The 15,269-nt window shown below is 38.6% G+C and overlaps 1 protein-coding gene across 2 annotated transcripts in view; it reads right to left on the bottom strand.

The window, feature by feature from the left end:
- Positions 1–15,269, bottom strand: part of sr (zinc finger domain-containing protein striped) — a 386,420-nt gene that overhangs the window by 324,653 nt on the left and 46,498 nt on the right. The gene's annotated exons all lie outside the window — the stretch shown is intronic.

The following is a 15,269-nucleotide window of genomic DNA, read 5'->3' as shown; positions in this document are numbered from 1 at the left end:
CCGTTACGGAACTATTATATTGCATAAATGCTAAATCGGCATTAATTACCAGAATTCGTTTTATTATCATAAAATTATATATATATATATATATACACACACAGATATCTCTGGCGTCGCCGCTCGAACGTCACACAAGTTGTGTGTAGGTGATAAGCACAGAGCCCCGTTGAGAGGAACCCATAAACACCTGATACACACGTACAGGTACAATAGCCCGAAAAGAGGAACCAGAAAAACTACACTGTTTTGTAGCATAAATCCGAGTACAATTGTAGGACATGGTTCTATCTGATATCAAAATGTAGATCCTGGTCCCCTTAGTCGATTAATACCACGACATTAAATTTTCCTTTGCCTGTTCGACCATAATATTAAATAATGTGCTCTCTCGTTCCGAGGAACAGCCAAAAATACCTCGCAATAAAAAAAATTCCTCTTAATGCTGGTAATTTTTCTGATCTTCTTCCACCTAATGACGGGTGTACCAACGCGCGCACACACACACAACACATAGGGCCTCCCCGATGGCGCAGTGGTAGTGTCGTCGCCTTGTAATCAAGGTGTTCCGGGTTCGATACCCGGTGGAGGCACATAGTGGGTCGGATCCCACTTTAAACTGTAGGTCCAGTCCCGATTAGCCTTACTGTGCATAAATTGAACTTAAAACACCAACTCAATCAATCAAAGCATACAGACACGTGATCTTGTAATAATGATAATATTTTTTCAGTGATCAGAATAGATTTCCCTACACTTAGGGCTCCGTCTGCGAAAGTACCCATAATGCAACGCGTTACTTAGGTTACACCATGCTTCCCCCTGAAGACAGCTTTTGGGAAACCCCACTCCTAGTCTCGAAGAAGCAGTTGTAAACCAACATTGATAAATGGGTCTTTTGTATTGTTTTTTTTTTTTTAAATATAGTTGCTTCCCTGACTACCGCTCCGCTCTTCCCCCAACCATTTCCTGTGCTTGGTGTGACTGTTGCGTGACGTAACACCGGTACAAAAAAATGAAAGAGTGTGAACTGGGGGAAAGATGTCCGCCATTGATAAAGGCAACTTCACAGAATAACAATAACGTTGGGACAAAAGGGTTATTTTTTTTGTAACAAGGGAGGCTCTGTCAGGCGCCGACGAGAGATTTAAAATGAGATTACGTGCAATGTTCTTAGATGTAAACCAGTCTGTGAAACATTTCAAGTTTACATGTGCCAATAGTTTGCAAAAATTTCTGTTTATTGCTAGCTCATGTACTTGTATAGCCACAATGTCGTGCACACGAAGACAAGTGAATAATAAACCTACCATGTCCAGTGGTGCAGGAACAGGGGGGTACAAATTACCCTGATATGTGCACTGTGCGAATTAAGCTTATTGCTTTGGGGGAGGGAGGGCGGTGCCTACTTAGTAGCATATCAGTGATTTCATTTCGGCTTTTACGTGTATGCAAAGTTTGGTGTTACCGGCAGGGTTGTGCAATTACACGTAAAGAAAAGGTTTTCTACGTGACACGTAAGTTACACGTAAAAAATGTATATGAAACGTAAAAAATAGAATCAAACATAAAAATGAAAAGAAAACATTTTTTGCGACGGTATTGTTAGGTAACAGTTGACAGTGGTAGAAAACAAAAAAGGACTTTAAAAAACTTTCCTTTCGAATTTGTATGGGCTTGTATATTGAAAATTTACAAACTGCCATATTCACAATTACATCATAGTTAGCCTATGAAAGTGTATAATACGCATGAAAAGGAATTTGAAGCTGTTACTAAAACTTTGAAATCCAATCCAAACAAATTGTCGTTAATCGTTATGTCTTGTTTAAAATACCAGGTTTCTCAAATTTTAAAAATATGTGAAAGAACAATTCTATTTTTAAAAAATCTGATAGTGATGGTGAGGGTGTGAGGTGTCTGTATAAACAATCTTCAGAAAATAATGATTTTGTGTTGAAATATGTGAGAAAATTTTAGTTTAAAATGTAATATAATTAGTTTTTTTTACATCTGCGTAACAAACTGGGTTTCTATGCTAAGTAAATTACTAGTAAATTACGCGTAATTTACGTAACAAACGTAACGAGTAAATTACCTTGCCAGCCATGGTTACCAGTCAGTAAACAAAACTATTCCCTTGCAGTTCTAACAATTGTAACTACAGGGTGGCCTAAAAAAAGGTAACCGAATAATTTTCGTTACTTATGTTTCGGTTACCTTTTTTGGTACACCTTGTATATCTAACATTGTTTCTAGTTCATTAAATCTTATGATAACATGTAAACGTAATTTAGAAACAGTGTATTTACATTCTAAGTAAACCCAAACTCATACACTCAGAGAACTAAATGCATCATATCGATTGATGCACTAAAGTGTGTTTTATGGTTTCTTCAAAGAATCAGATTCACATTTGATGCATTTGGGTGCATTTTTGTATGTCGTGCAAGAAACACCAAAGTGCATCATTTGATTCAAGTGACGATTTCTTTCAGTCGAGATGCACTTCAATGCATCAGTTGATGCGTTTTGGTGCACCAGAATGCATCTTTTTCGATGATGCACTTAAACGTTTCGTCTGAGCTACATAAACTCTGTAGATCAGACCAAACGTTTAAGTGCATCATCCAATAAGATGCAGGAAGGTGCATCAAGGAACATGAACTGATGCATTGAAGTGCATCTCGACTGAAATAAATCCTCACTTGAATCAAATGATACACTTTGGTGTTTCTTTCACGACATACAAAAATGCAACCAAATGCATCAAATGTGAATCTGATTCTTTGAAGAAACCATAAAACACACTTTAGTGCATCAATCAATATGATGCATTTAGTTTTCTGTGTGTACACGAGTGCTTTTGAACTAGAAACACCGAAACTTGATAAAATTTCTATTGCGAAGTTCAAACTTAATCTCCACCTAACCTGCCTACAAGTTTCTTGTGAACACTTTGATACGTGTAAAATATCATCACTATGGCATGAAAACTTAAGTGGATGAACTCTCTGTTGTCTCGGCTCAGTGACAAAATGATGTCCTTCAATCCACAAGGCTGCTTTCTTTTCGCCATGGAAATCTTTGATGACTGGGACCATCATTAATGGACACGAATGATTTTCAATTGTTGGTTACATAGTTATGTATGCTATCAGTTCTATTTCCTTCCGGGGATAACATTTTTGTGGGGGGAAATCCCCCGCATACCCCCGTAAATTCGTACAGTGGATATGTGCAATTAGTTACAAACGGTAGGAATAGGTTTTCGTAATATAAAACATTGTTTTTCTTCATCCACATTACCTCCAAAACCTTGCAATTACATCAGGAAATATTAACATTTTTTTTTTAATTGCATAATTTTTGGTGCACTGATTTCAATAAATCTGAGTTCAGTTCAAAGATTAAAGAAATGGTAAAGTCAAACTAAACGAGAAAATAATATTGGAGCCACATGCGCAGTGAATGCTTGCTTATAAACTGAAGAGGTCTCTTGTCAGTTTAGTGTTGGGGGAGCTTTCAGACCGAACCGACAGGGTAGATTCACACCGACGCGACACGAGGCAGCTTTGAGAAAACGGCATATTCGAGCGTGTAACGCATCTCAATACGAAAGTCAACAACAACAAATAGACATACTGGGGGGAAAAATGTAAGGTAAATCTGCATAATATCGGATACCCGCCCAATATCGGATACCCTCGTTTCTCGGATCTTGGGTGCTGCCACCTGCAGCAATTCACTTAACCATGTCCGTCGATTGCCGCCATTGTGAGTGGGAACGCCGTTGAGCACACTGCGCCTCCACGAACGACGAAAACAGAAATTTTCTGTTTCTGAGTTTTTGGAAGAAGTTCATCATCAAAGGTTTTCACATTGAAGGTAAGGATAAACTATAGCTTACTTATATTTCATAGAAATATGGAATAATAGAGTATGTTGACATGCTAGTCCTGTTCCGGTAAATGTCTTTGTTTGATATTAAGGTTATATTACCCTCAAGGTCACGTTCGGCCTAATAACGGATAGCAAATAGCAATACGTGTATGACAGCAGCTGTGAGGAGTGGATTCGTTGCACCCATTGCCTTCAGTGAGCACATGATGTATGTGCTGATAGTGACAACTGGAAGATATATATGTATGTGATTTCTATAAAGCATAACAAGTAATTCAATGCTCTTTTGTACCAATCATACTTTTGTGATCCTTGTTATTTTTTAACATTTGCAAACCTCCAGCAAAATAAATAATAGATTGCTTCTATCATGAGATGTAATTTTATTTCAAATATAATGGTTAAATTCCTATCCGATATTAGGCACAACCACTATCCAATATTAGGACGGCTTTTTTTGAACAATAAGGGAGATACACACATCACAAGGCAAAAGGTAAGGTACCAATAGTTCATATTACCAAATATTACGCATTTCTGTTCATTTTCGTGGGTTAATTATGGTGATTTCAAAAAGTATCCGATATTGTGCAGGTTTACCTTACAGTCTGAAAAGTATAAAGACTTAATACTCTCGGTGTTTGTGTACTTCTTGTACAAACAAACTTTTACAATTAATGATGTGGTGAAAATTTTGTTTTGTGCTTTATCGTTACTACCATCGCTGCGCAGAATAACGGGGTTCAAAATGGCGACGAAGCAAGGGTAAATATCATAGTTACCTGGCTGGTTAATTGGTCCTTAGCGGGAGATGGTCATTGTCTGTTGCTTGGTTTCCAGAGCATCTGGCAGCGCTCACGTCGCTTCATCCCACGCCGTGCCTCGCCGTCTGAATCACAACAACGGAAATATCCGCCAAGGTTTTGACCCACGCCCCGCCCCCACCAGTTTCCAGATATAAACTCTTCGCGGCCTTGTCTCCAACCTTTGGTGTCGACGAACTTTCGGTCTGCTCCGAAACGGCGGGTAAAAGAACGCCAGAAGACTTATACCATTCGGTGTTTAGCATTATTTTGGCCAGTAATTTTTCCCACAAAAGAATTTTCACCAAAAAAAATCATGATTTGTGAGCATTTTGGTGCTAAATTCATCATTACACCCCATATTTTTTGCAACATCCGCTTTGACTTTTACAAATACATGACTTACGATCATTTTGGTATTGAGCGTACCATTACACTCTATGCTTGTCCCTAAAGTTATACAGAAACTCATGGTTCGTTGTCATTTTGGTGCAAAATTTATTACACCACATTTTTTTTTTTTTTTTTTGCGATATCCCCAAAATTGTTTACACTTTGGCGCTAAATTTACCGTTACGCTGTCATAATTTTTGCACCATCCCCTTAAATTTTTCGCTTGTGATAATTCTGGTACTAAGTGGACCATGACACCACCATAATATTTTCTCCACAAATTATTCACGAATACATGTGGTCATTTTGGCGCTAAATTTGCCAGTACAACCCCACAGTTTTTGCTCATCTCCCTAACATTTTCCCCCACAAATACACGATTCGTGATTATTTTTGTGCTAAATTTATCATTACACCTCATAATTCTTATAACATCCTCCTAAAAGTTTTCGCAAATACGTGACTTATGGTCACTTTGCTGCTCATTTTACCATTACACTCCCAGATTGCAAATTCTAGACAAAGCCCTGGATTTTAACAAATATTATTTTGGATTTTTTTTCTGCGTTGCATTATTGGTATCTACTGTAATTAGTGGTACATTTTTTTGTACCATTTCCCAAGTGGCTCAGGATTAGCACCATTATGCAGTAAGCAGCAATTAAAAAAATAGGGGATATATAATGTGTACACCACAGTGCAGTACGTGTTCTATCAACAGTGGTACAAAATGTAGCACTATGTTGGAAAGAATAAATGCAAGGAACGTTCCGTTAGTTTTCAAAATTCAAAAAAATAACATTTTTTATGTGAGAGCGCACAACACGATTAGATGTACACTTGACTAACATTTTCCATAACTTTCTGAGATCTGTGAACAAGATATGTAGAAGGTAACAACAAAATAGTATAGGGATGCATTTCATGACATTAACGATATGAAGCACATACTTCATCATGTGAAAACCTACATTCGATATAGATAGTATGGTGAGGGTAAGAACGACGGTATATCAATGTGCAATTTAAGAAGCAAATTTTGATTAGATGGAATTAGTGATAATGTAATTGTTTTAAGCTAATAAAAAGTATTAATTATGTGGTAGAGAACTGATATGACCAATAAATTAAGCTTAAGCCGTACTGTGAATGATTAAGCCAATTCATAGAGGGTCGTTGGACATTTACTTGATGAAAGCGCCAAGTCACCTTACTTTCCGATTGACCCTCGACTTCTTATTTCCGTTTCCGTGACGGTGTTATCTCTTCAGCAACTAAGCGAGAGAAACTATTATTATGAATGTAGCGTGCGTGAACCTTGGCAAGCCATCTTGCAAGAAATTGCAGTCCGAACCACCTCATGTACAACTGGGAACTCCCACATCCGTCTGTGTGTGTGAGTGACGGTTGGCGCTACTTAACTCTCAAATCGTCTTCATTTATATTAAGCGGAAGCACCGCGGTCAGTGGGAAGGAGTTCTGCTTCCCCCGCACCCGACAAGATTTGCGCAAACATGCATACATATTTATGTGTGAGTGTGTGTGTGTTCCCACGTGGCCGTTCCTTCACTTTCGGTGAAAGCAGTCCCGTCTCCGTATTTACAAAGCCAACATGGGTATTGCAACTGTGGGCGTGGTGTATAGAAACTGCCAATAGTAGCACGTTTCTTCCATGATGCAACGGTCCATCAGCTCAAACGGCTGCTACATGCGCCGCCATAAACGTATCTCTCTCCCGACCTTTGAATATGAAACCAGTGGCGTACCCAGAGAGGGAGCGATGGGGCTACAGCTTTTCTCGAAATTTCCCATAAAATGACCCCTGATTATCATTTTTTTACTTAGGTGGGCAGGTCATGTGGCACGAATGGGAGAAGAAGGAAGAGTTTACAGGATTCTTGTTGGGAAACCTGATGGTAAGAGACCTGTAGGAAGGCCAAGACGAAGAAGGAGGGATAACGTCGAGATGGACCTGAACGAAATCGGTAGGGATGGAAAAGAGTATATAGATCTTGCTCAGGATAGGGACAGATGGAAGGTCTGTGTTGCTGCAGCCATGAACCTTCGGGTTTGAGAAGACTAGAGGAGAGAGAGATTATCATGTTCGTCTTTAACCTTCGTTTGAAAAGTGGTCCAAAGAAATGGCAGTTACGAAATATTGTATAATATATCCACCCCCCCATTACAACGCACCTACTTAATATACACCTTTACAATTCCAGCCCATTCCGAAAGGATGCCTTTGTACGCTAGAGTCATGGAAAAAATACTTCTCACATATAGCCTTAATACCCATAGTCTTATGGAGGAAGTATGTATTTACACGACTGTGCATGGTATGGACGGTATAGGTGTAGTATGTCTCCACATTGGAAGAATATAGGTATGTATGTTTCAAGTCCTTTATTTATTTGTGTATCTTTTCTTCACTTTACTTTCTTCTTAACCACGTTAGGTTAGGTTAGGTAAAGGAAATAGACAAAAAAGGTGTGTATGTTTTCTTTACCTTACCTAACCTAACCTTACCTAACCTTAACCTAACCTAACCTTAACCTAACCTTAACCTAACCTTAACCTAAACTAACCTTACCCAACCTTACCTAACCTTAACCTAACCTAACCTTACCTAACCTAACCTTACCCAACCTAACCTTACCCAACCTTACCTAACCTTACCTAACTTAACCTAACCTTAACCTAACCTTACCCAACCTAACCTTACCTAACCTTAACCTTAACCTAACCTTAACCTAACCTAACCTTACACAACCTTACCTAACCTAACCTTACCTAACCTAACCTTAACCTAACCTAACCTTACCTAACCTTACCTAACCTTAACCTAACCTAACCTTACACAACCTTACCTAACCTAACCTTACCTAACCTTAACCTAACCTAACCTTACCTAACCTAACCTAACCTTAACCTAACCTTAACCTAACCTTAACCTAATCTTACCCAACCTAACCTTACCCAACCTAACCTTACCCAACCTTACCTAACCTAACCTTACCTAACCTAACCTTACCTAACCTTAACCTAACCTAACCTAACGTAACCCAACGTGGTTCACAATGATGTATCGAGGAAAAATGTGGAGACATACTACACCTATACCGGTATGGACTCCATTTTGCAGACTAACGAGGCTCTGCCGCCTGGACCCACAGCCAGTGACCTGTGTTGTGTCTTTCCCTGAATGTTTATGCTCATTCTTTATTCATTTTTCATCTTATCACCATTCATCTTCATCGTCGCGATTAGCCAAAAGTGGCAGAAAATCAAAGTAAAATAAAACAAATCAATCTCAATCACATGAAAAATTACCAACAGCATCAAACCTAATACACCTTGTTAATTGAAAGAAACTTTTGACCACATCTTTACTTTTACTTCTTCTCTCTCCGTAATTAAGGGAACCCGGCACTTGCGTTGCGCAAAGGGGGGCTGATGGGCTACAGTCCCTTCCGAAATTTTGAGAAAATCAACATTTGCAAATACGTAAATCACTCGGGAAGAGTGGTAAATGCAACCCCGCCTTAAAATTACCCCGGATTGCAATTTCTGAGAGTGGAAAATTCTAAAAATACGAAATAGGTCAAATATCACTTTTGAGAGAATAAAACTAAAAATAAAGTTAATAGGCATATACACACACTACTTAAGATTAACACTGGAATTTAGTAACTCTTTTAACATTTTTAAAATGTTCATTACTTTTTACCTACTGTTTTTAAATAAAGTAACGTATAATGAACATTTTTCATAAGTAGGAACTAGAATTGCACACTTTCAACAATGCATCACAAAACTTGTTGCGAGTGTGAAAAGGATCATTTTCTTTAGAGGTTGGAACGAATTGAAGTCATCATCATCCTTTGCAGTTTCCTGCCTCTGGCTGGATCGGCATAGAAGGCAAGCCTGTCCTGGTCTTCCACTACTACTCTCTTAGCACGGTGTTCCAATCTTATCCTCTTATTCTAACACTCTCCGCTATCTGTTCTTTCCACAGACATCTTGGTCTCCCCCTTGGCCTTATTCCCACTCCTTGTGCATTGTAAACTCTTACTGGTAGTCTTTCTGCATCCATCCTCTCCATGTGTCCGAACCATCTCATCTGTGCCTGATCTCTTCTGTCCTGAAGCTTCACCACCCCCACTGTCTGTCGGATCTCCTCATTCCTTATTCTATCCCTTCTAGTCTTCCCCAACATGCTCCTTAAGAATTTCATCTCCACTGCCTGCATCTTTCTTTTGTCTCTCTCTGTCATTGTCCAAGTCTCTGCTCCACATATTGGCACATAGCATGTGTTATACCGTGCGTCCATTTCGATCTTCAGCCGAGAGATCGGGAGAAGCGTGGCGGGCGGCGCTGGCGGAGATGCCGACATTTGCGGCCTGTAATGCCCGCTTATGTTTATGGACATATGCAGACAATGATATAAATATTGCAAAACGAGCACTAACCTGTGTTATAATTTATCATCTGTAATTCATCCAAGTTCTGCCCTTATATACACAAAAAAATACGCTTTAGAAACGATGTTAAGAGCCACAGATAATAAAACATTTTAATCATAGTTTTGACTAGTAACGTCCTGCTTAAGTTCATATCCTTGAAAGAGTTTTGTGCCGATGGGGATCGATTGGAGGTTTCGAATGATGTGCAACACTGTATCAAGATTACGCTGTAGACGAAACCGTTAAAAGTCAATGGTGTTCGTGAGCTTCCTTGCAATCCGAAATCTCCGAGCTCGAGTTTTTTGTTCCTTCGCGACAGAGCTGTGAATATAGTGGCGAGCAGATGTAAACCAAGAGCGTGTTAATTTCGTACTGTGCGCAAGAGTGTTATTATTGGTTACTTGCCGTTACTTGTTTGTGTTATTGCAGTGTGTATGTGTGTTGTGTCAGTGAGAGGATTGGAATGCCAGCCGCAAGGTTCACGTTACGAGTGGGGCTGATAAGTTCTCGGCCCGATCCAGAAGGACTTTAGTTACAGGCACGAAAGTTTCAGGCTATTCAACGTATTCTCCCCGAAAGTCTACACACTTGGCACTTACTGGATATCAGTTTACACAACTCTTATAACACAGGTTAGTGCTCGTTTTGCAATATTTATATAAATGTCTGCATATGTCCATAAAAATAAACGGACATTACAGCCGCAAATGTCGGCATCTCCGTCAGCGCCGCCCGCCACGCTTCTCCCGATCTCTCGGCTGAAGATCGAAATGGACGCACGGTATATTACCTTCTTGCATTTCAAGGTACATCCCTGTTCCATATTAATCTTCGAACGCTTTGATATAGTCCACCATCCATTTGTCCTCTTCTGTTTACCTCCTCATCTATTCTTCCACTTCCCTCAATTATGCTTGCTAGATATTTGAAGCTCTCCACTACCCTCAACTCTTCCATGTCCATCTTTATTCTTGGTACATTTCTGGCTCTGTTTCTTGTTATTAGCACCTCGCTCTTTTCTGTACTGAATTTCATTCCTGCTCTTCTGATTTCCTCATTCCAACTATCAAGCTGCCTCTGTACTTCTTGTTCCCTGTTCCCCCATATTACTAAGTCATTCAGCGAACGACATGGCCTTCATCTCTTCCTCTCCTATCTTCTTCCCCACCTCTTTGTTAATTGCTTTCATTGTAATTATGAAGAGCAGTGGGGAAAGAGCATTTCCCTGTTTTAGTCCATGACTATACTGAACCACTCCGTACTGAACCACACCAACTGAATTATGGAATTAATATTTGTTGTGTGAGAAAAGGCTCAGACATGGTACATCTGTAAGTTAGTGAAAATTCTTACAAAATTGTTTTTTACTTCCTCCACCAAACACGGCCCCATATTTTCCATTTATCGAAGATTGTCATCATTACAGTAATGTGTGTGTTACATATCGTCGATGTTTTCACGAACTGGCCAATATGTCAACTCCCCTGCATCACGAACCGGCGAATGTGCAAAATTTGATATTTTGAGTTTTTGACGCTGTATATGTTGGAACAACTTGCACTTTGCTCTCACAAAGTTTCAAATTTCTATTAAATATTGCTTAGAAGATAAAGATGGACAACGTTTTGACGAATATGAAAACTAGTATTGTGATAATTTCACGATCCGACGAATATGAAATTCGCCTCTTCGTGGAGAAAAACATGATATCATTTTACAATCCATTCAGGATGTGTCAGTTCGACTACGTTTTGCCTAACAGATGCCGCTGTAATAAAACGTTTTATATTTCATTTTTTTCCTAAGAAATATAAGCCATTTGTAAGATATCTGAAAACATGTAGTAAGGCACAGTTCTTTGTGTTTCTATTGGAACAGTGTACAGTCTATATTTTGAGACTTTCAATGAAATTGGCAATCATCTGGTTTACTTCTCGCAACTAGATTACTTCGAATGGTTTATAAAGCCATATTTCTTTGATAATATTTTGAAGAATACCCTTTTAGTGGTGTGGCTCGTTGTGTAATTATTCAGAAGATATGAATAAGGACGTGCTTGTGAAGTGGACTGATGGCAGTACTAACATCGTCAGAAGCCAAGAACTTACACTCCCCCATGGAATGAAGAAGTTGCAATATGGAGCGAAAGTACGTAAAAATGTGGTGGGATCCTGAGAAAATTTATTATGAAGGTGTTGTGATCGGGATGAAAGAAGATTCTGAAAGTGGTGATACAGGTGATGAACTTTCTCTGTCAGTGCCAAACAAGAGCTCAGGTGGTGTGATCAATGACTCGAGTGCAGTAGTTAGTGACGTTGACAGTTCTTCAGAAAGGTTAGCGGATGATGAGGACAAGGATCCTGATTTTCTTATATCTTCCAGTGATAATGAATCGTCCGTACATTCCTCACCGAGGAGTGTTCACGCTGTATGTAGTTCCTTGCATTGTGAAGAAGAAATATTTGCTGCATGCGTAACGTGTCAGGATTTGGTTTGTTACAATCACTTCATATTGGATTCGGGCACAACAGACGTGTTAGTGTACAAGAGAAAAACAACCCTCCGGGATCAAGCGAAATAGATGGTTTGGTCAAGCGAAGGGTTTCCGAAAAGGAAAAAGCAAGAAAAAAGTAAAAGCCTGTCGTTCTTTGGGTTATGAGTATGTAAGTGTAAAGAGTCATCAAGTTATTCCTTCTCCCAGATTGCTTCGTCCACGTTGTGAGTCACGGACATGCCAAACAAGAGGATTGAAATGCAACGATTTTGATGACAACACAAGATTGAAAGTTAATAATGCGCATTTCAAGTTAGGAAATCTTTCCCGACAACGAGAATGGTTGATTAAGTTCATCGCTTCCAATGCTCCTGTAAGGTCAACGAAGTCAGAAGACAAAATGAGGAAGGAAAGAACGCTTCATTATTTTTTACCAGATGACCATAACGTAAGACGAAGAGTATGTCGTAAAATGTTTCTTGACACACTTGCAATTGCTGAGAGACAAGTAAGGACAATTCTAATGAAGTTAAAGAACCAGTGCATGGTAGAAGAAAAGAGAGGTGGACGTCAGACAACGTTTAAAGAAAGATACGAAAAATCGTACAGATATTAAAAAGCACATAAATATGTCCCTAGGATGGAATCTCATTTTTGCCGCAGAAGTTCTAGCCAACAGTACTTGTCGTCCAACTTAAGTATTGCAAAGATGTATGAACTATTCAAAAAAGAATTTCCAAACAGCTCGGCATGTTCCTCCTTATACAGATCAGTTTTTAAATGTATGAAGTTAAAATTTCGTTCTCCAAAAAAAAAGATCTTTGTGGTTTGTGTGAGACGTACAACTCATTGAAATCAGCTAATTGTTTATGTAATCATTCTGACTTGATTGAAAAATACAACAGGCACATACAGGAAAAACAGAAGGTGAGGGAAATTAAAGGTTCGATGAAAGATACAGCTGTACAAAATCCACAGGAGTTCGTGGCTGCTTGCTTTGACATGGAGCAAGTCATAAATCTACCACAGAGCAAACGAACTGTACTGCATTACAAAAGATAATTATCAGCCTACAATTTTACAATTTATAAATTAGCTAGTAAAAGCGGTCATTGCTACGTTTGGCACGAAGGATTAGCGAAAAGAGGTCCGAATGAAGTTGCAACAAACTTAAGGATGTTTCTGCTGATGAAAGATGAACAAGGTGTAAAACAGGTAGCGTTCTTCGCCGATGGATGTGCATCTCAGAACAAGAACAGTATCCTGCCTTCTATGTTCGTTTATTTCTTAAACAATGAAGCACAAAACATCAACACCATACATGTTTTCATCTTCGAAACGAGTCACGAACAAAGCAAAGGTGATGCTATTCACAGTACAATTGAAAACGCACTTCGACGGAGTGAAGATATCTTCATCCCTGCCCAACTCATCCCGGTAATCAGGATGACAAGAAAGAAACAACCATATGCTGTTCATGAGTTGCATACTAAAGACGTCTTAGATTGGAAACAATATTCGCAGTACCTGCGTATCCTAAAAGTTAGAACAACAAATGAGGGTCAACCCGTGGACTGGACAAAAGTCATGCAAATTCAAGTGCGCAAGGGTTGTCCCAATATATTTATAAAATCATCGCATAATCTAAACACCCACTCAAGTATATCACTTCCTAATCCACACAGTCCTAAAGAGGACAATTTACCACCAAGGGCTTTTACTTCAAAGCCAAAACTGCCTATGAAAAAATACCAGGACTTGCTGTCATTATGTCAAGGAGTAATACCAGTAATTTCTCATCCTGATTATAAAGACTTCTATGTCAGATTACCTCACTAATTGTACAACCATTTTGCTTCTATTAACTTTGTATTTGATAACAGACTAGTGTTGGTCAATGTATTACTATTTTGTTCCTTACATTTTATTTCCTGAATTTTATTATTCTTGAAATTTATTTGCGGGTACGTCTAGTGTTGTGTGAATTTCTCCGTTTCTCGCTGTTATGTATTAAACTGTTATGGTGTATGTTATGATTAGTGTATTAAGGATTGGCCTAATATTTAACTCTGTATAAATATCCAATAAATAAGTTGAAATTTTTAGCCTTGAACTGTAGAATTCGCAGTTTTAGTGAAAATTACAATGACGAATCAAGCTAAAAATATTCAAAAAAAAAAAAAAAAGTTTTGTTTTCACGAACTGACGAATAGATGTAATGAAATTCTTTGTTCATTTATTGTTCATTAAAATTCTTTCTACGGTGTTCTTTCTCATGTGAACTACCTTCTCACACAGCATTTATTGTTATCTCAAAATATAGTTTAGCTCGAATATTTTTTCAATGATTCGCAAGTAACGCAAAATTAGCTACTTTCAACTTCGTTTTTCTCAAAATCAATATTTTGCACATTCCCCGGTTCGTGATGCAGGGGAGTTGACACATTCGCCAGTTCGTGAAAACATCGACGATATAAGAATATGACACATGTGTGAAGTATTCATGTAGTATACAATGCGGAGGGGTGCCCTCCCGATTTATCGGACTGCCTCTTAGAAGTTTACTATTAGCCCAAAGTAATGTAGTACTTGGGGTATATTATAAATGATTCACAAAAATACGGAATTTCCTCCCCTGCAGCCTGAGCATTTTTTTCTCGTGTCGAAAATTTGAACATTGTAATTTCCGCTGTTTCTTTTTTTTTTTTAGCACCGAAGGAACATTTTCGCGCACTGATTGACGCTAAGAAAAATTTTCACATTTCGAATGGAATTTCGCTTTTTTACCCCGATGCACAGAACGAAACATGGTTCAATTCACACAAATATGTTGACTCCAGCAACAATTTAAAGTGCATAAACTGTTAACAATGCGCAATACATAAGAGGGTGCTTTTTTCAGTGACGCACTGAAAATGCATCAATATGAGATCAGGCACGAACATTTCAAAGCAACCAAAATTGCACGTTTAACTGTGTCAGTTGATCATGAATGTTGCCATAGGCAAACAAAAATATTAGTCCAAACGAAGAAAGCAAAGTCAAAGGAAAATCGTATAAAAATTGGAGAACATGAATTGGAAGTGGTATCAAGTTTTCCTTATCTAGGAGTATTCATCACAGACAAAAATGATGAGATAATACAAGTAATAAATAGAATACAAAGAGCCAATAAAGCATACTTCTCATTACTACCATTCATTAAATATCATG

This window comes from Lepisma saccharinum, chromosome 21, assembly GCF_977018435.1.
Source record: "Lepisma saccharinum chromosome 21, izLepSacc3.1, whole genome shotgun sequence".
Taxonomy (NCBI): domain Eukaryota; kingdom Metazoa; phylum Arthropoda; class Insecta; order Zygentoma; family Lepismatidae; genus Lepisma; species Lepisma saccharinum.
The sequence above is the reverse complement of the archived record's forward strand: the minus strand, read 5'-3'. Positions and strand labels throughout refer to the sequence as shown.